At 55.3% G+C, this 21,153-nt stretch overlaps 2 pseudogenes across 2 annotated transcripts in view; one reads left to right on the top strand and one right to left on the bottom strand.

Moving 5' to 3' along the window:
* Positions 1-1,196: 1,196 nt before the first annotated feature.
* Positions 1,197-3,161, bottom strand: LOC309585627 (olfactory receptor 14J1-like; annotated as a pseudogene). The gene is made up of 2 exons: positions 3,140-3,161; positions 1,197-2,178 (listed from the first exon to the last, which is right to left on the bottom strand). The product of its transcript is annotated as an olfactory receptor 14J1-like (transcript).
* A 5,808-nt stretch (positions 3,162-8,969) lies between these two features.
* The window catches only part of LOC309585626 (olfactory receptor 14J1-like), a 55,070-nt pseudogene continuing 42,886 nt past the window's right edge, over positions 8,970-21,153 (top strand). The window contains exon 1 of the transcript in view: positions 8,970-9,029. The product of the transcript in view is annotated as an olfactory receptor 14J1-like (transcript). The remainder of the gene's footprint in view (positions 9,030-21,153) is intronic.

The following is a 21,153-nucleotide window of genomic DNA, read 5'->3' as shown; positions in this document are numbered from 1 at the left end:
CTCTGCTGCTCAAGCTGGGAGACAGAGCTCTGCAGCTGATGGTGCTCCCTGCACTGACCCCCTCCCACACAGGCTCTGCTGTGGCCATGGAGGGTGCTCAGAGGTGCCTGCCTTGTTCCAGGGCGGGCACATGGGCTGGGGCTGCCCTGGATCCTCCTCTGCAAGTTCCCCGAGGGTCAGACGAGTCACTGCCCAGACTCCTTTCCCTGTACCTGCTGTGTCCCCTGGGCTGCAGAGCTCTCATGGGTCACAGGAAACATTCAGTCCTTTATCTGTGGGTGAGCCCACCCTGGACAGGCCTGTGCCCAGTGAGCTCCACTCACTGCTGATCCCTGGCACACACTGTCCCTGCAGGTCCCCCGTGTTCTGCTGGCAGCTCCCAAGTCCCTCCAGAAGAACATTCCCCTGCCATCAGCCCTGGCACAAGCTGCAGAGCCCCAGGAAGGTTCATCACAGACCATTCACCATCTGGTGGGCACTGGCCACCAACAAGCAAAACCTGAAGCACACCCGAGTCTCTTGAAGGCCACACTGGGACCCTGATCTCATCCCACTGAGCCCTGGGAGAACAAGGAACACAGGCAGCCTCTTTAGAGTCTGGTCCTTGGGCCTGTTCCTGACAGTGACTGTGGAGGGAGAGCAAAGCCTTCCTGCAGTGCCTTCAGGAGATGCCCTTTGCTGATGGAACTGCTGTGGCGGAGCCCAGCTGTGTCCCAGCAGTGCCCATGGCCTGTCCCTGCCTGTGACACGCAGCAGGACTCGCACCACCCGGACAGAGCTGTTGGCCTTACACCATCACAGCGGCTCCAAAGGAGAGAGTGGAAGTAATAAGAGAGGAGCTCTGAAAAGACCAAGCTCTGCTGCTCCCTGGCTGTGCTGCTCTGCTGGGACTCTTCCCCCCCAATGCCTGCAACACTGGCCCTGCCCTCCAGCTCCAGGGATGGACTTAACCAAAGGATCTCAAACAGACACCTTGCTGATGGGTCCTTTATTTAATGTGAATACCCACAGAGCAGACTCCTTATTGACACAGTCCCTGCCAACAGTCACATTCAGCCTGTAAACAGTGAATAAGATGCATAACAAAATCTTTTGGATACAACCTTAACATATGAGAAGAAAAAAAAGCCACCAAAACCACCACCACCAAAACAACCTGAGAAGGCAGGCTGGGCCTCTAATGATTACACTTTAGCCTATGGAGCTGAAAACAGGCAGGTTTTTGCTTCTGGAAAGCATCCAGTCATCACTTTCCTCAGGGCGTCCCTGAGCTCCTGGTTCCTCAGGCTGTAGATGAGGGGCTTCAGGGCTGGAGGCGCCACCGAGTACAGAACTGGCAGTTCCAGGTCCAGGGATGGGGAGGAGATGGAGGGGGGCTTCAGGCAGGCAACAAAGCCAGTGCTGAGGCACAGGGAGACCACGGCCAGGTGAGGGAGGCACGTGGAAAAGGCTTTGTGCCATCCCTGCTCAGAGGGGATCCTCAGCATGGCCCTGAAGATCTGCACATAGGAGAAAACAATGAACACAAAAGAACCAAAAGTTAAACAGATGGAAAACACAACAAGCCCGAGCTCCCTGAGGTGGCAGTGTGAGCAGGAGAGCTTGAGGATGTGTGGGATTTCACAGAAGAACTGGCCCAGGGCATTGCCCTGGCCCAGGGGCAGGGAAAATGTATTGGCCGTGTGCATGAGAGCGTAGAGAAAGGCACTGGCCCAGGCAGCTGCTGCCATGTGGGCACAAGCTCTGCTGCCCAGGAGGGTCCCGTAGTGCAGGGCTTTGCAGATGGACACGTAGCGCTCGTAGCACTCGACAGCGAGGAGGGAAAACTCTGCTGAAATGAAAAAGAGAAAGAGAAAGAGGCTGTGCAGCACCTCCTGCCTACGAGGTGGTTCTGGTGTCCCAAAAGGGAATTGTGCATGGCCTTGGGGACAGTGGTGCAGATGGAGCCCAGGTCGGTGAGGGCCAGGCTGAGCAGGAAGAAGAACATGGGGCTGTGCAGGTGCTGGCCGCAGGCTCCGGCGCTGATGATGAGGCCGCTGCCCAGGAGGGCAGCCAGGGAGATGCCCAGGAAGAGGCAGAAGTGCAGGAGCTGCAGCTGCCGCGTGTCTGCCAATGCCAGCAGGAGGAAGGGGCTGATGGAGCTGCTGTTGGACACTCGCCGTGTCTGGCCATGGGGACCTGTTCATGGAGAAAAGTCAGTGACAGCTTAAGGGAAACGTCTCTCAGCAAAATCAAAGACATGCCCCACAAATCCTTCTCCTGTCACACACTGACACCTTATGGGGATTCAGAGTGTGGCCACAGAGAAGGGCTTTGGCTGGCGTGGGGCCTTGCGAGAGACGGGGCGGGCCGGGGCCGTGTCTGGCAGGAGGCGAGACAAAGAGCAAGAGGCGAGACAAAGAGTAGGATAGTTAATGGGAGATTGGGCGAGGAGATGGTAATCTGTAGCCCTTGGAGATGTAAAACATAGAACCTTAGGAGCTGAAGTTTGTAGCTGCTGAACTGCTGGTTTGGAACAGTATATAAAGATGGGACTTGTGCAATAGAATTTGGCTTTGCATGCAGCCGGCCAAGTCCGTGTTCGATCACCGACAACACCCTTCTGTTTTTCTAGCAGATCTTCCTTCAGCTCCAGCCGCAGCCCTGGTTGGTGCTGGCTGAGTGTGACATGAGTTTCAGGGCAGTTGCTCCGGGGGTTTTTATAATTCAGCCTTGCTGTGCAGAAGTGGGAGGGGGACAGGGACCTGTCCTGGTGTTCCACTTTGAAAGCCCAGCTAACACAAGGGCACTCCCAGGGCCCAAGAACAGGAATGGCAAAAGCTGTTAAAGTGTTCTAGAGGTTTTTATAGCTCCTCTTCATCTCCCCTGCTGACTGTTTTTGGATGTCAGACACTCAGCATTTCTGCTGCCCTCGGGGAGAATAGAGCGAGTTCTGTGAGGCAAGGTGGTGAGTGGAGAGTGAGGGGAGCTGGTCTGTCACTCTGTCCTGTTCCAAGATCCTCTGGCCTTTCACCCTTCTCAGATAGAGGATAATCACCCTCCCATATTTCCCTTAAAAACCATCCCAATGCTGCTGAGAGCAGATCGATCCACCACAGCCCATCAAATGTCCATCCCCTTCTCGAGCTCTCAGCCCCACACTGGTAGCCAAATACACACATGGCTCGTTTCACCAACCCAACAGCCCTTTCTCCATCATAAAACTTTTGTGTCTCACTGTGGGGCTTTCAGGTAACACCAAGATGCTACACGACCTGTTTGCGCCCTGGAGGCAAGCTCAGAGCTTAGGGGGAATCCTCAAGAAGAAAGCCAAGTGTCCTAATGATGGCATTGGATGTAGGGAGATGGAGCTCCTTCCCTGGCTGCATTGCCCACAGCCGGGCTCTGGGGCCAGCGTCACCCTGAGCCAGCTGTGCCCCCTCCCAGAGCCCCCAGGGCCGGGCAGCTGCTCCCAGCCCTGTGCTCTGCAGAGGGAACCGGGCCCGGGGCTGCAGAGCTGCCCCACGGCTCTGCTGCAGCTCTGCCTGCCCAGGAGGGGCTTCACGCCTTGGACCCCCGGCCCTGAGGGCAGAGGCTTGGCTGAGGGAGAGAGGAGGGGAGGGGGCTTGTTCAGAGGGAGGGGCTGCACTCGAGGGCATCCTGTGGAGGTCTCTAAGCTCTCCCTGCCACAACATTTCTGCCTTTTGTTTTCTCTCATTGCCTGATCTTCTCTCTGCTTGCTGAAGATCTTCCTCCTGGAGGTGTTTCCCTGTGCCTGACCTCTTCCTGCCAGCACTCACAGACCCCATATCTCTGTGCACTCTCCTTGGCCCTACAGAAACCTGCCTGTGTGCAGGGCACTGGCTGGGGACAGGTTCTGTTTGCAGCTGGGAGAAAGGACAGCTCAGACTGAGCCCGGTGGGTCCAGCAAAGGTGATGCCGGTGCGGTGCATGGGCAGAGGAGTGTCTTGAAAGCACTTTAGGAAACTCCTGCAGAGCACTCAAGTTACAGTTCCGATGCCTTAGGGACTCTTAAAAATGATGAATGCCTTTATCACTTCCCCCCTCCCATTCCCCAAGAGTAGGAGACTGAAAACAGTCTCAGGAAATTTCATCCCTATAGAAAGGATTGTGTTGGAAATATTACTGGACTGAGCTGAAGGCCTGAGCATGTCCTCATGTTCTACACCAGAGATACTCAGAGAATGTACTTCCTGAATCCACAGTCAGTGGCATGTTCCAGCTTGAGGAGATCACTCCAGGAACTGCAGCTGCACTGTCCTGCAGCCAGAGGCTTCCTGTGTCAAGGGCTGGGAATGATTCTCCCCCGGTCACTTCTCAGCATCTTCCCAGCCCTAACTGATGGAACCCCTCTGTGCCTCTGTGCTGTGCCCGGGCTGGCTGCAGGCAGTGCCCCAGCCGCCGGAAAGGCAGATCCTGTCCCTCCCTCATTGCTCGGGACTCTTCCCGGGGCACTGGGATGTGGGCATGTGCAATGCCAAGGGCAGCACCATGGGGTGGCCCCTGCCATGCTGCTGAGCAGGAAAAAAGAGGCAATGAGGCCCCAGGGCTGCAAGGGTCACTTGTCTCCCAACTGGCCTCAGGGCCAGGGACAGCAGCCGTGGCCAAAGTGCTGCAGAAGTTGCCTCTGTCAGGGCCTTTCAGCTTCTGCACACCCCTCTGCCCTCTCCGGCCCAGGCTGTCCCACGGTGTCCCTGCCCTGCGCCTCTGTCCCTGCAGGCTGTCCTCATCCCCCCGGCTGCCCCACCTGGCTGGCCCCTTCCTTTGCTGGCAGCTCTGCGTCCTGCCTGCCTCTGCCTGGGCACACAGAGCCTTGGGCTGCTCCAGACTCCTTCTGGGGGACACGTTGCACCACTGCACTGCCCGGGGAGAGAAATTCCTTTCTCCTCGTGTCCAGTTTGGACCTCCCCAGCTGCCCTTTGCATTAATTCTTTCTTTTGCTGGCTGTTCTCTACTGTGTCAAAAGGATCCACCATCTCTGAAACCACCCTTCAAGCCCTCCCAGGACTCTCCTCCGCTGTCCTCAGTCTCCACTCCACTGAGCACAGAGCTCCTTTGTCCCTGTGTAGTGATCATGTGCTTGAGGCCACGGGCACCTGGACAAGAAGGTCAGTTCTTTTCTACAGCAAGGAAACCACAGAAGCCCAGTGTTTTGAAGGCAGATGAGAGGCAGCCACCAGAGGCCAAGGCAAGCCAGACCTGTGTGTCCTTGCAGCTTCTGTCTGAAAGCAACCCTTGGACATATGGGGAGTTTTGGAGGTGGAATTCCATTTCAGCTGTGGGTGCCTGGACCGGAATGACAGTTCTTCTCGCCAGGAAGGAAAGGGCAGAGCCCCAGTGTTTCAAAGGCTGATTAGTGGTGGCTCAAGGAGGCCAAGGCCAGCCAGACCTGTTTGTCTTGGCAGCTTTTGTCTTGGAGCAATCCTTGGATAGACGGATCTTGGGCGGCCAAATCCCACTTTTGTCCATGGACATCTGACCCATAAGGACAGTTCTTTTCCACTGGCAGAAAAGTGAGGAGCCCCAGTGTTTCAAAGGCAGATGAGAGCTGGCCCTCAGGAAGCCAAGGGAAGCTGGACATTCCTGGCAGCTTTTGTCTGGGAGCTATTCCTTGGATAGATGGAATTTCAGAGGTGGATTCCCAATTTTGGCCATGGATGGCTGGACTTGAAAGATGGTTTTTTCCATGGCAAGAAAAGCACAGCCCCCCTGTGTTTTGAAGGCAGATGTGAGGTGGCCCCTAAGAGGCCAAGGCCAGCCTGAGCTGTGTGTCCTGGCAGGTTTCACATGGGAACAATCCTCGGATAGAATCCAATTTGGAGGTAGCATCCTAATTTCAGCCATGGGTCCCTGGAGGAGGACAGCTCTTTCCCACAGAAAGGAAAGCACGGAACTCCAGCGTTTCAGGGGCAGAGGAGAAGCAACCCTCAACATGCCAAGGTCAGCTGGACCAGGCAGGTGGCCCCCAGGAGGCCAAGCCAACCAGACCTGTTCCACGCTCTTTGCAGCCTTGGGGCCCTGCAGCATCACAATTTTGTTCCCCTGAGGCCCAGCAATATCACAGTGGTCTCCTTGGCTCTACAGCAGCACAAAGGCCCCTTGCTTCCATGAGGCCTTGCTGTGTCAAAACGGTTTCCTTGGTTCCATGGGGCTGCAAAATAACACAATGGCCCACTGGTTCCATGAGGTCACAGAGTGTCACAGCGGTCTCCATGATTCCATAAGGTCCTGCAGGGTCACAGTGGCTCCTTGGTTCTACTGGGCTTCCCAGGATCACAATGGCCCCTTGGTTCCACAAGGCCTGGCTGTGTCACACTGGCCCTTTGCTTCCATGAGACCTTGCAGTGTCACAATGGTTTCCTTGGTTCTATCAGGCCCTGTGGTGTCACAACGGCCCCTTGGTTCTCTGAGGCCCGGCTGTGTCACAATGGCCCCTGGCTCCCATGAGGCCCTGTGATGTCACAATGGTCTCATTGGTTCCACGAGGCCCTGCAGTTCCACAATGGCCCTTCGGTCTCACAAGGCCTTGAAGTGTCATAATAGTCTCAGCGGGTTCCCCTGCTGGTTCACAATGGCCTCCTTGGTTCCATGATGCCCCGTAGCGTAACAACGGTATCCTTGCTTCCACACAGTCAGAATGGCCCCGGGGCCTCCTGGAGCCCCACAGTGTCACTACGATCCCCTTGATTCCACCAGGCCCTGCCGTGCTACAATGACCCCTTGGTTATACAAGGCCCTGCAGTGTCACAATGGCCCCTTGGTTCTGAAGTGTGCAAGAGCCTAATGCTAAGAGAAAGGCTCCAAAAAACGCTGCGTCATTATCACTGCTCAACACCGGAAAGGCTTCAAAAGTGCTTCGTCATTATGGCTGCTTATCATAATCACTTTTGAACGCCTGGAAACTACGTGCCGTACGGGCCGTGCATAGCCCGCCTTGAGGCCCATAAAAAGGAAGGCAAAACTGGTGCAAAATGTGGAGGCGAAAGCAAAAGGTAGAATCCCCGCCCTTTGCCTTTCCCCCCACCACCACCATCGCCTGCTGCCAGACACCCTGAGGCCTCCGGGAGCCGACGCCGCCCGCCTGGGGAGCACCCCCCAATCCTTCACCCCTGCACTGAAATCCCGAGGGAGTTGTGCAACCCCTAGCCCTGCTCCTTCGTCCCAGGCACACCGAGGTTCAGCTGCAAGCATCGAGCCTGCATCTCGGAGGATGGGCCGCTGCTTTCCAGCCAAACTGCTCCAGACATCAGAAGAGGCAGATAGGACCCTTCAAACAGCAGAAAAAAAAAGGCAAAAACCTCTCCACTTCCCCCACCCTGTCTCAGCAGCAACAAAGGTAGCACAGTGTGGTGCTGACTTATCCTATGCTTTTTAGAGTAACCTTGGCTTTTCTAACTTTTCTCTACTTTTCTCCTTCTTTCTCTTTGCCTCTCTTACCATTAGATAAACAGATACCCATATTTTTGGCACCAACATTTAATCTCGTTTGGTTTTAATCTGGTCTTTGGGAATATTTTGAAGCTTCAAAGTTCTTTCCTTTTATACTCAGAGATTTTGTTTTCTTTGCCCTTCTGGGTGTAAATCAGATAGTAACAAAGTGTCATAATGCTCTCCACAGTTCCATGAGGCGCCACAATGTCCCAATGGACTTTTGGTTCCATGAACTTTGGTACTGTCAGCAACAGTCTCCTTGGGTCCGCAGTGTCACAATGGACCCTTGGCTCCATGAGGTTCCGTAGCGTAACATGGACGCCTTGACTCCATGAGGTTGTGGAGTGTCACAAGGATCTCCTTGGTTCTGCGGCCCTGCTGTGTGACAATGGGCCTGTGCTTCCATGAAGTTCTGTACTGTCAACCATGATCTCCTTGCTTGCACAGTGTCATAACTGACCCTTGGTTCCATCAGGTGCCTGGCCTCCAACAGCCTCTAAGAGACCCTTATGGCCCCTCAAGGCCCCTCACAGCCCCTCATGACCCCTCAATGTCCCTCACAGTTCCCCATGGCCCCTCATGGCAGCTCACAGTCCCTCACAGCCCCTCACAGTTCCTGGCCACTCATGACCCTTCACAGCCCCCAACAATCTCTCATGGCCCCTCACAGCACCTCAGGGCCCCTCATGGCCCCTCACGACTCCTCATGACCCTTCACAGCCCCTAACAAACCCTCAAGGCGCCTCACAGCCCTTCACAGCCCCTCAAAACCTCTTGGAGATCTTCTGCAGCCTAAGTAATTTCTGTGTTAATCCCACTGAAACAACCAAAAGTGGAGTAAAAATAAAGAAATTAAGCAAAGAGGTCTAAAGCTGCTTAATTTTACTGGAATTTGGGGGTGAATTTGGGGTTCAGGGGAATATTTGGGAGGATCTGAGTGTTGTGGAGCCACGAAGCCAGGCAGACTGGGACCACAGTCTCACAGTTGTGCTGGCAGAACTTGTCCACCTGAGCCCATCTGTTCTCCAGGAATTCCAGTTGTCTGTCTCAGTCCCTGCCCTGAGTCTCCCCCTTTGGGGTGTGGCCTCCAAAGTGCCCAAATCGCTGCTGAAGTGCCGGAGCTGCTCCTGGCTGTGGATGTTCCTGTGCCCCAGCCTGTTCTGGTCAGTGCCATGGGGGGTGGGAGGGGGTCTGGGGGCGCCTTGGGGGACTGGGATGGGCTTTTATGGCCCTTGGAGCGGTTTGAGGTGCTGAGACAGGGTTTGGGGGCTTTTGGGGCAGTCTGTGTGGGAGTTTTGGGGTGTTGGCAGGGCTGTGTGGCTTGGAGAGAATTTGGGTGGGTGTTGGGGGAGATGGGTTGGGAATTCTGTGGCTTTTGGGGCCATTGCTATTGCAGGGAGTGGTTGGGGGAGTCGTGGCTGGGAGCTGTGGGGTGGTTTGAGGGGTCTGGGAGTGGCTGTGGGGCTGGGAGGGGGTTTTAGGGCAGATGTGACCTCCTCCCCAGATAGCCAAACTCGCCCCCAGACCCCACCCCCAAGATGCTGCTGGGGGTCGGGAGCTCCATGTTGCGGTTCACCCTCCTGGCGCAGCAGGAGAAGGTGAGGGGGGGGTCCCCAGGGGCTGTGTGTGTCCCCCCAGAGCATGTGTGACCCCCCCCATCCCGGTGTCACCCCCTTTTCCCTGCCCACAGGGCTCCTGAGGCAGCCCCTGCTGCCCCGGGAGGGAATTTGGGGAGGGGGCAGAGGGGGTGCGCAGCCCCCGCCGGGGGATGACCCCGGCCCAGCGCCCTTCGTTCAGCACCGAGCTGGGCTTGGGGCCGCAGGAGGAAGAGGCCGATGGGAAGCAGATCCTGCAGGGGGGACAGGGCTTGGGCTCAGGGCAAGGTCCTGCCCTGCACACCTGGCTCAGGTGTGAGCCTGCCCCGGGAAGGGAGCGGGACATTGCCATCCCCACGGATCAGGGCTGGGAGCAGCGCTGGGAGCACGGACATGGAAATCCTGGGAGCCACTGGGACCGCCCTGGGGGTGAATGATCCCCCCCAGCACCTTTCCAGGCCGCCCTGCGAGCTGAGAAATGCTCGCTGGGCCTTGGCCTTGGCCAAGAGCCCCCGGGCTCAGCTGCTCTGAGCTCAGGCGCTGCCGGCTCCCGCAGCCCGCCCAGGGCCGCCCTGCCCGTGCCGGGGCTGTGCTGGAATTCTCTGCTGCTGCTGGGCCACTCGGGGGCTCTGGCCCAGCAGGAAAGGTGACCCTGAGCCAGGAGCTTTCCTTGGCCGCAGCAAAGCCTCGGCACGGAAAGACCTTCCCAGCGCTGGGCCCTGGGCCGGGAGGGATTGTGCCACCACAGCTGTCCCTCCATTTCTTCTGCCAGGCAGCTTTAGCACATGAAAAGTGGAGAAGCCAGAGCTGCCTCTCAGTTTTCCGCAGTCCTGCAGAGGAATCCTGTGTGGGAAGCAGCCTGGGAACAGGGTTGAGGTGGCAGGGCAGGGGAATTGAGAGCCCTTTCCTCCGCCGTGGGCCCAGGCTCTGGCCCTTGCCCTTTGCAATGGCCCTGCAGCTGCCAGAGGGGCCTTTTTGGCTCAGCTGAGAGCAGTCCTGCTGCAAGGCTGTCCTCGAGCTGCTTGGGCTGCACATGTGCCCAGGGAATGCTCATTGCTTGCAGTCTCAGGCGCTGTGGGTGTGCAGGTGTAACTACTGCAGGAGGGAACAGCTCTGCTGGGGGCAGTTCTCTTTTTCTTGGTGGTTTTTCTGTTGAAGGAACGTTCCCTGCCAGCTCTGGGCAGAGCTGTGTAGCTGTATGTGCCACTTGTGTGTGGCACTGTGGCTCAGGAGGTGGCCAAGGGGAGCTTGGCCGAGGTGTGGGCAGAGGAATGGCCATCAGGCCAGGCTGGGGGGTCAGCGGCCGGTCAGTTGCGTTGCGTGGCCGCGGCTCTGGAGGCTTGTGTGGGAGCGTGTGCAGGGCTGGAAGGCTGGGGCTGCCGCCGCTGTGTCCCAGAGCCGGGAAGGCCGGGGCTGGCCCGGCCCTGGCCCGGCCCCGCCAGCTCTGGCAGCTGCCGGCGGGGACACAAAGGGCAGCTCCGAGCTGCGGCCGCTGCGCTGCGGCCGCACAAAGGCAGCGCCCGCAGAGCTCCAGGGCAAGGTCCTGGCCCTGGCTCGGGGCTGGGCCGGGGCCAGCGGCAGAAAATCAACTTGCAGCTTGGGCCCCGCAGCAGGGAGGAGCAGCAATTGCTGGCTGAGAGAGACTCTTGCCAAGGGCCTGCGGGGCCGGGCCCCAGGGAACGGCTTCCCGCTGCCCGAGGGCAGGCTGAGATGGGATGTGGGGCAGCAATGGTTCCCTGGCAGGGCGCTCAGGGCCTGGCCCAGGCTGGCCCCAGAAGCTGCGGCTGCCCCCGCATCCCTGCAAGTGTCCCAGGCCGGCTCGGCCATTGGGGCTTCCTGCCCAGGAGGGCTGGGCTGGGCTGGGCTGGGGCTGCTGAGGGTGGGATGGGCTCTGCCTGAGACAGCTGAAGGCTGCGCATGATGAGGCCGGGGGGACCCCGTTCCTCAGTGGGTTCTGGGGTATCCCACATTCCTGAAGGGATGTCAGGGTATGTCCCGGTCCTGAGGCAGTTTTGGGGTCCCCCCAATGCTTTGGGAGGGGTTTTGAGAGGGGGGCTCTGGTACTTGGAAGGGGGACCTATTGTCAGGGATGTGGGGAGCCCATTTTGGGAAGGATGCTGCTGTTTCTGGCAATGTTGAGAGGTTCTGAATGGCCGGTGGGGCCCTGGCTCTCATTTTGGGACTTGAGGTGAGCCCATGGGCACAGCAAGGGCTGAGGAGATGTTCCAAGCTCCCATTTGGGATGGAGGGATTGAGCGGGTGCCTGCAATCAACTCAATGCCAGCCCCAGTGTGTCGATGGCAGCCCCAAATGGCTCAATCCGTCAGCCCCAAGGCCCGGCTGTGGGGAGTCAGGAAGCACAGAAGGGGAATTGGTGTCCAGGAGGGGTGGGATGGGATGGGATGGGATGGGATGGGATGGGATGGGATGGGATGGGATGGGATGGGATGGGGTGGGGCTGGCATCGTGGGGGTTGGATGAAGTTTAGGAGGGATGGGGTGGTTTGAGCACTTGGAGTGGGGGACTCAAGGGAGGGAAACAGGAGCTGATTTTGGGGAGGCTCCTGGTGCTTTTTCGCAGTTTTGGGGCCTCTAAGTGGCTTCTGGGAGGTTGCAGTGAATTTTGGGAAGGTGCTGTAAACCCCCCGCAATTTGGGGGCCTGAAGTGAAGTCCCCACATTTTGGGAGGGTGAGGGGATCCCAATTGGGAGGGGGTCCTGCTGCTTTGCACCCCTTCAGTGGGGTGAGAATTGAGGAAGGAATTCGGAAGGAAGGAATTCGGAAGGAAGGAATTCGGAAGGAAGGAAGGAATTCGGAATTCGGAATTCGGAAGGAAGGAAGGAATTCGGAAGGAAGGAAGGAATTCAGAAGGAAGGAAGGAAGGAAGGAAGGAATGAATTTGGAAGGAATTCGGAAGGAAGGAAGGAATTCGGAAGGAAGGAAGGAAGGAATTCGGAAGGAAGGAAGGAATTCGGAAGGAAGGAATTTGGAAGGAAGGTAGTAAGGAAGAAGGAAGGGAAGGAAGAAAAGTAAAATCGAAGAAAGAAAAGAAGAAAGAAGGAAAGAGAGGAACAAGAAATAATAAAAAAGAAAAAAAAGAAAGAAAAAAATTAAAAATGAAGGAAGGAAGCAAGAAAGAGATAATAAAAATGAAAAAAAGAAAAGAAGAAAGGAAGATCAAAAGACATATAAAAAAGAAAATGAAAGTGATTAAAAAAGAAAAGAAAAAGAAAGAAAGCAAGACTAAATAACATGAAACCAACAAGGAAAAAATATTAAAAAAGAAAGAAAAATCATTAAAAAATGTAGGAAGCAAGCAAGCAAAAAGATAATAAAAATGAAAGAAAGGAAGAAAAGAGGAAAGAAAGAAAGTGAAAGAAAAGAAAAATTAACAAGAAAATGAAAAAAGTGAAGAAAATAGAAAAGAAGAAAGAAACAAAGAAATAAACAAAGAAAGCAAGAGTACATAACCTGAAGGCAACAGGAAAATAAAAGAAAAAGAAAAAAAAGAAGAAAGAAAGAAGCAAGGAAGAAAGAAAAAAAGAACAGAAAGACACAAGAAAAAAACAAAAGAAGAACAGAAAGAAAGCCAAAAGAGAATGAAGGAAAACACAAAGCAACAAAAAAAATTTAAAAGAAAGAAAAAAAGATAAAAGAGTGAAGAATGAAGAAAGTAAGCTAAAAGAAATGAACACGAAAATTTAAAAAGCAAAGGAAAGTAATAGATAAAGGAAAGACTCAATAATGTGAGACCAGGAAGAAAAATGAAAAAAAAAGAAATGAAGAAGAAAGCAGCAAGAAACAATTAAAGAACCAAGAGAAATATTGAAAAATGAAGAAAGAAAGAAAAAAGCAAAAAGGTAATAAAAATGAAAGAAGGAAAGGAAGAAAAAAAGAAAGACTGAAAACATGAAACCAACAAGAAAATAAATGTTAAGAAAAGTCAAAAAAAGAAGAAAGAAACAAGGAAGAAAGAAAATGACAGAAAGAAAGACATGAGAAAAAATAAAAGTACAAGAGAACCAAAGAAAGCAGAAGAAGAAAGAAAGATGAAAAACAGAAAGCAACAAAGACAAGAAAAAGAAAAAAGGTAAAAAAATGAAGGAAAGAAAAAAGAAGGAAAGAAAACGAAAAGAAATAAACAAGAAAATTTAAAAAGTGAAGAAAAAGAGAAGAAGAAAGAAAGACTAAGTAATGTGAAACAAAAAAACTTTTTAAAAAAAGAGGAAAGAACCAAAAAAGAAAGAGAAAAAGAAAAAAAAGAAAGACACAAGAAAAAATAAAAGAAAGAAGAAAGCAACGAAAAAATAGGTAAAAGAAAGAAAAAAGATGAAAGAATGAAGAAAGAAAGCAAGCTAAAAGAAATCCAGGAGAAAATGAAACCCTTGTGCCACTGCGGGACCTTGTGCAGCCAAGGAGAGCATTGTGAGAGTGCGGGGCCATGGAACCAAGGGACCATTGGGACCTTGTGGGGCCTCCTGGACTCAAGGGACCATTGCCACACTGTGGGGCCTCATGGAATGAAGGGTCCATGGTGCCACTGCAGAGCCAAGGACACCATGGTTACACTGCGGGGCCATGGAACCAAGGCACCATTGGGACACCCCGTGGCCTCATCCTCTGGAATTCCAACACATCTGAGGGATGGCAGCACCTGCAGGCAGCACGGAAGGATTCTGGGGAGAGCCTTTGATCCCTGCTCCAAAGGAAATCAGAGAAAGAGCCCTGCTCAGATCAAGGCACCTTTTCCTTTTCCTTTTCCTTTTCCTTTTCCTTTTCCTTTTCCTTTTCCTTTTCCGTTTCCTTTCCCTTTCCCTTTTCCTTTCCTGGTGTAAACTGTTGACCTGCCTGTAAGGTGCAGCAAAAGCTTTGCAGGGTTTGGTTCAAGGTCCCCAAGGTGGGAACAGGGAAGTGTTGGAGTCCCTTCTAAGAGAAGGCTTGGAGTCTTTGTGCCATGACTGCCTGGGATGCATGGAACAAGTGTGTTCTGGCAGACTCTGGGACCTCGAGAGCAATCCCATGCAGGAGCCAGCACTGGCCCTGCACCCTGGTGGGAGCAGCGTGGTGCGGATGGGAAACGGGCAGCTGGGTGTGCAGTGGGAACCTCGAGCCAGGTCCTAGAAGGCCAGGCTTTAGCTTTGAACAGAGCAGCACAAAAAGCAGAATGAATGACCTTGCCTAGAAATCCCTGAAGGACAAAGGGTGACCATATGGACTGATTTGAACTCTGGGTTTGCAATAATACACGCCCAGGGAGCCACATGGAAGGAAAGGGCACAGAGGTCTCCAGTGAGTACAAAAAGAAATCAGTCACCTACTGCAGAGTGTGCCAAAGCCAAAAGAAGTGGCCCTGGTGCCCTTGTAAAGCCCATGGGTTTGGACACTCCCCAGGTAATCCAGGGAATCCATTGGCTGACCAAGCAGCTCAAGAGGGGGCTGCAAAAGCTCTCCTTGCACTAATACCTAGCAAAAACTGGAATGTTCTGCAACAACAACCAGATTCCAGTGATCAGGACAGGCAGTCAGCCCCAGCAGCAGCAGCAGCTACGGAAAATCCCAGCAGGTGATTGGTAACCCCGTGTGGGCAGGTAATTGTAGCTCCACAATTAATGTAGAACGGAACTAAAACATCAGCAAACACAGGAGGAAATGGAGAATCTGGTGGCCAGTGTACAAAGGCATCTAGTAAGCACCAAAATGGCAAAAAATGATAGATCAGTTGTTGAGAAAGATGGGATTGGTTTTAAAGGAAGAAGGCTGCCTCCAGGGCTTGTTAAATGGGAATCACCAGGTGATTTTGGCCAACTGATTTTGCAGAAGTGCCCAGGCAGAAGGGGACTGACACATTTTGGCATTTGGTGGATCCTTTTTCTGGATGACCAGAAGCTTTCCCATGTGGCACCAACAAGACAAGGGAAGGCTCAGAAGTTTTGCAGAAATGAATATTTAATAGCACTGGGACTAACTCTTGTAAGCCTTAAAAGGTGCATGGTTCTCAACAGATCATTGGGGCTGGACTCGCCTGTACATCCTTTCCAACCAGGAGATGCGGTGTGCACCAGAACCTGGAATTTTGGAACAATCCAGCCAAAGTGGAAGGGACCATCTCAAGTCCTCCTGGTAACCTACCCTGCACTCAAGGTAGAAGGAATCCAACTCGGGGTTCATCACATGTGGATAAAACCAGCGAGCACACATTAAACACAGCAGAAACAAGACTGACTGACACCGTGGGGTTTGGGGTTTTACATAAATCCTATTGTTTTAGGTATTGAATCTGATTTTCTAAGGGGATACTATTTATTGGATCTGGATAAAGACGATCAATAATTGTTTTTCTATAATAATAATAGAAACGATGTTCCTGACTTCTGGGAAGGGAAATGCGGTTTTCAAAGTCACTGCAAGATGTTGGCAGATGACAGAATGTAACCCCTGTAACAGCTTGTTTGCCAGCACCAACCTCTGCAGAAAATCCAGTTCCGTGGGGAGCTTCAGTCAGCAATTTGACAAAAATCTGGGAACACGTGTGGGAAGGAAATAGCACCCAGGGCACCTGGACAGGGATGGAAGGAGAATATTCCTTCCCATGGACACATCAGAACAATAGTGCTGAGAATTGTAACATCTCCAAAGCGGATCTGGAAATTACCTCAGGAAATATTGATCAGCTGACAGATTGCACTGATACCCCCTGGGGCTGTCAAATTCCAGCAGTCTGGAATGGCCCTCAGACAGGACACTGGGAATGTTTCCAGCCAGTTCAGGGGTGTCTGGGCTGGGCAGGGAGCCCAGGCCTCCCACAGGACCCCTTAGAGGTGGGTATAAAATATCCAGATTTAACAAGGTCAAGGCCAAAGGATGCCAGGACCAAGGAAAAGTGGGATTGCCCTGGGACAGACACTTGAGCTGTTTGGAATGCTGAGGTCCAGCGGCTCCTGGCTGTGGCCCAGGCTCTGAGGCTGGGCTGTGTTTGTAGAAATGATTCTGCCTTTCTCAGGGACACGTGGGCTGAGCCAACAAACAAGGAGCCTTGGAGAGGCACAGAGTGTCAGCAGGACACGGTCAGATCCTTAGGAGCCCCAGGATGGGTGGGAAGGGATGGAATTTGGAGCACACGTTTCCCCTGGGAGAATCAGGAGCACCACGGACACTGGGGGTATGAACGTTCCGTCCCTCGTGCAAGGAGTCACCACCGGGAACCCGACTGTGGGGAAAGGTTAAAGGGGATGGAACTGGGAAACATCCCAGTGCGGGAACTCCAGCGGGATGGATTTTAGAATCCATCTCTGCTCCGCAAAGATCTGCCTTTAGGAACAGACCAGCCCCACACCATTGGGCTCTGCCAATGGGAACTTCAGTGAATGCAGCTCCTTTGGGGTTTGCTGAAATAAAGGAACAATTGGCAGCCCCAGCTAAAATGACCTTCCAGAGCAGATTGGCTTTAGCCCCATTGCTGCTACATGGACAGGGAGTGTGTGGATTCTTGAACTGAAACAGCAACACTTGTTGTGTGCACATTCCAAATGTGATGCTGGATTGGATGATCAGGTAGAGAGGATAAAATCGGCTGCTGCATCCAGCAGGGAATTAAGGGGAGGGTTAGAGAGTAACTGTTTGGATAAAATATTTAGAGGACTTGGATTTTCCCTGACTGATGGTTGGCCTCACTTTTGCAAAGTCTAACTGGGATCACAGCACTACTTGTGCTTATGACACTTGCTTTGAGCTGTGTAAAGAACATGGTTGTGAAAGCAGCTGAGGAACTCGTGGGATGTGAATAAAGGAGCAGAGCGAGGCTTCTGAAGGCTTGAAGGGAAGAGAAGCTTCACAGCCCTCCAAGGGGGGAAATTTGCCAGATGAAAAACCGTTTGCACCTGGTGGGTTCATACAATGCTTCTTCTCCAAAAGCCACTGGCCATGGAACCGCCCAAGGCTGATTCTGTAGGCAGCAACCAGCCCAGGTGTGCCAACTTTCACCAGTTCACCGGGCAGTCAGGGCTGGCTTTGGGGTCAGCGACCACCAGGGACCCCCAAGGAGACCCCCAGGGCAGAAGAAGGGATGTGCAAAGGGGTGGGGGAAATCTGCAATGATTTTGGGGCAATGATGATCGTGTGTGTGTTTCTGGTGGGACAATCTGGGAATGTGTCTGTGAAGCACAGTCTGCAAACAGGAACATTCCTGAACTCGGCACCCACGGCTTTGGGAGGGGCTCTCCCCTCGTGCATCTGGCCCAATAAAGAATGCTGCTGCTTCGTGCTGTGCTGGTGCTGAGGAGGTTTTGTTTCACTGAAGTTTTGGGAACACCTCTGTGCCTGTGTCACAGACCCCCAGAGCAGCTGTGATGTCAGAAAGGGGCTGTGTGACATCACAGAGTTGGCTGCGACATCACAGAGTGGGTTGTGACATCACAGGGTGGCTGTATGACATCATAGAGTCTACTGTGACATCATGGAGCACCTTTGTGACATCACAGAGTGGTGCTGTTGTGACATCACAGGGTGCTGGTGTGACATCACAGAGTGGTCGTGTGACATCCCAGAACAGGCTGTGACATCACAGGGTGGCTGTATGACATCATAGAGTCAGCTGTGACATCACAGAGCAGCTGTGTGATATCACAGAGAGGACTGTGACATCACAGGTGGTGTGACATCACAGAGTGGCTATGACATCACAGGGTTGCTATGTGACATCATAGAGTGAGCTGTGACATCGCAGATAAGGCTGTGATATCACTGGGCAGAGGTCTGACATCATAGAGGAGACTATGAAATCACTGAGTGGTTGAGAATGTCCAACACCAAAGCTTCGAGCCAACAACAGCTCCTGGAGGGGATTCTGCCCCCTCTGCCTGTCCTGGGAGCCCAAGGGCAACGCCCCGGGCACAACAGCCCAGAGTGCTGGAGCACAGTGTCCCTGCGCCAGGCCGTGTTCCCTGGCTGTCCCCTGTCCCTCGGCTGTCCCCTGTCCCTTGGCTCTCTGGGGCCGGGGGTGGCAGCAGCCCTGGGGGAGAACAACCCTGAGCCCCGGCTGGGCCAGTTCCCCCAGTTCCACCCAGGGTGGGGCCCAGGTCACTCCCAGCATGGGCCCTGGGGCTCCCAGTCACCCCCAGTATGATCCCAGTCACTTTCAGTTACACTCAGTATGATCCCAGTCACTCCCAGGATGATCCCACTATGATCCCACCATGGTCCCAGGTGTTCCCATTCACCCGTCTGTGCCCCCCAGATTTCTTCTGCAGCCCCCCCGTCAGAGTGGGGGGTGGGGGCCGAGTGCTGGTGCCCCCCTGCCTGCAGCAGATCCAGCGGTGAGGGGAGTTCAGGGGTCCCTCAGCATTTGGGGTCCCCTGAGATTTGGGGTGAACCCCCCGGGTCCCCCAGGATCTCCCTGAACACGCTGACGCTGCCCGTGCGCAGCGAGAAGGTTCATACCCGGCACGGGGTCCCCAGCTCTGTCACCGGCATCGCCCAGGTACCCCAAAACCTCCCGGGAATCCCCAACACCCTCCCGGGGAACCCCAACCTCTCCTGGGACCCCGAAAATATCCCCGGGACCCTCCAAAAACTCCCCAGGACCGCAAAGCCCCATGCATATCCCCCAAAACCCTCTCAGGACACCAAAATTCCCACGGGACCTCCCAACACCCCCCGGACCCTCTTGAGAAAGTTTATACCTGGCACGGGGTCCCCATCTCCATCACCGGCAGGGAACCCAAAACAGCCTTGGGACACCCAAATATTCCCCTTGTGATCGCCCAAACCCCCACTTTGAGACCCCTGAAAACTCCCCTCGGGAACCCCAAAAAACACCGGGACGCCAAAAACCGCCGGGACCCACAAAACCCCCCCAGGAGCCCCTCGCGAATGTTCAGACCCAGCACGGGGTCCCCATCGCCATCATCGGCACCACCCAGGTACCGCCAAACCCTGCCGGGACCCCCAAACCCTCCCGGGACCCCCAAACCCTCCCAGGAGCCTCAAACCCTCCCGGGGCCCCAAACCCTGCCGGGACCCCCAACTCCCCCCGGGGCTCCGCTGCCGGAATCAACGGGAGTGGTGTTGCCCTTTTAACGGGAGTTACAGTGGGCACCGACTTTACCGGGGCATCTTAAAGCGCCGATGGTAGAGCGAACCCCAACATTTCACCCGGGGGGCACTCTCCCGTTTGCTGCACTCGGGGGAGCCCCGAACGGCGACGGCTCCTGGGCTGAGCCCCGCACTCAGCCGGGGCTGGGGAGGGAACGGGGAGGGCTGGGACGGGCTTTGGGGGTGCTGGGCTTAACTGGGGGACCCCACTGGAAGCCCTTTGCCGCTGTCCCACCTGCCCGGATCCCCCCTCTCGCACCCCTTTGCCGCTGTTGCCCCAAAGCTCCGCTGCCCCAGCTCGCTCTGGGGTGACCCAGCCCTTTCCCATCGTGGCCCGGCCCGGCCCCGCTGCCCCGAGAGCTCCCGGGCCGCGGCCGCAGGCACGGAGGAAGGGCAGGAAGAGGAGGAGGCGGGCCAGAGGAGGAGGAAGAGGAGGCACGGGGGGAAGAAGGAGGAGCCGGAGCAGGCGGAGGAGGCTCCAGGTGCGGGCAGCGCTCTCTGGATCCGCAGCCGCTCGGGCCGGGAGCATCGCTCGCCCCGCATCCCGCAGGTGCCCGGGGAGGGGGAGCTCGGCCCAAACATGCCGGGCGGTGTTTTTGGAGGGGGGAGGGATATTTGGAGCTCGCAGGGAATCGATTTGGGGCTCGCTGTTTCATGCTGTCTGTCGGGGCGGGCGGCGCGATGTTTGGAGCTTGCGGGGCTCCAAAGGCGAGCCGCAGATGCCCCGTCGGGGGCGGATATCGGGGGGTCCCGGGAGGTGTTTTTGGGGGTGGCGGTGGCGGCAGAGCCCCGGCGGGGGCGGGGGGATGCGGGTCCCCCCGCGGTGGGGGTTGGGCTTCCCGGGCCGGGCCCTCCGAGCTCTGCCGGGGCCCCGTGGGGACGGCGCGGGGCCGGCGGGGGCGGGGGGACACCGGTTTTGGGGAGCCCCGGGAGAGCCGCGGCTTCCCTAAGCGGGACCCCGGAGAGAGGAGAGCCCCAGAAGGCCAAAGCGGGGAGCCCGAGAGGGGGGACCCCTGGGATTGGCGGGACCCCGGCGGGGGGGTCTGGGGGCTGCAGGGGCGGCACGGCCGGGAAAGGGGCTCGGGGGTCCCGGGGCTGGAAAGGGGCTCGGGGGTCCCGGGGCCGGGAAAGGGGCTCGGGGGTCCCGGGCCGGGAAAGGGGCTCGGGGGTCCCGGGGCTGGGAAAGGGGCTCGGGGGTCCCGGGGCTGGGAAATGGCTGCTCCCAGTATGAGCCCAGTTCCCTCCCCGAGTGGTTCTAGTTTCCTCCTCAGTCCCAGTATGAGCCCAGTCAGGCCCAGTATGATCCTGGTCACTTCTCCTCACTCCCTGCAGAATCCCTGTTACTCCCAGTATGAACCCAGTCACTCCCAGTCACTCCCCATTATGATGCAATTTGCCCCCAGCACAGTCTCAGTTGCTCCCAGTTCTTCCCACTTTTGTCTGGTGTGTTCTCAGTTCTCCCAGTTGCCCCAGGATAGTCCCAGTCACTCCCAGTATGATGCCAGTCTCTCCCAGCAGGGCCCCAGTCACTCACAATTGCCCCCAGTTTCCCCCAGCATGGTCCCAGTTTTCCCCAGCACATTCCCAGTCACACCCAGTGTGGTCCCAGTCACCACCCACATGGTCTCAGACACTCCCAGTATATCCCAGTTGCCCTGAATATTCTTGTGGTCATTCCCAGGCACTCCCAGTTACCTCAGCATGGATCAGTTGCCCCCAGATTTATCCCAGTCACTGCCAGTACATCCCAGTTGTCACCAGCATGCATCCTATCATTCCCAGTTCCTCCCAGTGCATCCCCAGTAGGCTCTCAGCATGGGCCTGGTCGCTCCCAGTAACCCCCATTGACACCCACTATAATCCCAGGATGATCCCAGTCACCCCCAGTATGATGCCAGTGGCCCCCAGTGTGATCCCAGTTGCTCCCCGTCAATGCCAGCATGAGCCCAGTAGCCTCCAGTATGATCCTCGTGACTCCCTGTCTCTCCCAGTATATCCCAGTCACCCCCAGCATGCTCCCACTCCTTCCCACTTCTTCC

The sequence above is a fragment of the Coloeus monedula genome, assembly GCF_965178545.1.
Source record: "Coloeus monedula genome assembly, contig: HAP1_SCAFFOLD_84, whole genome shotgun sequence".
Lineage (NCBI taxonomy): Eukaryota > Metazoa > Chordata > Aves > Passeriformes > Corvidae > Coloeus > Coloeus monedula.
The sequence above is the reverse complement of the archived record's forward strand: the minus strand, read 5'-3'. Positions and strand labels throughout refer to the sequence as shown.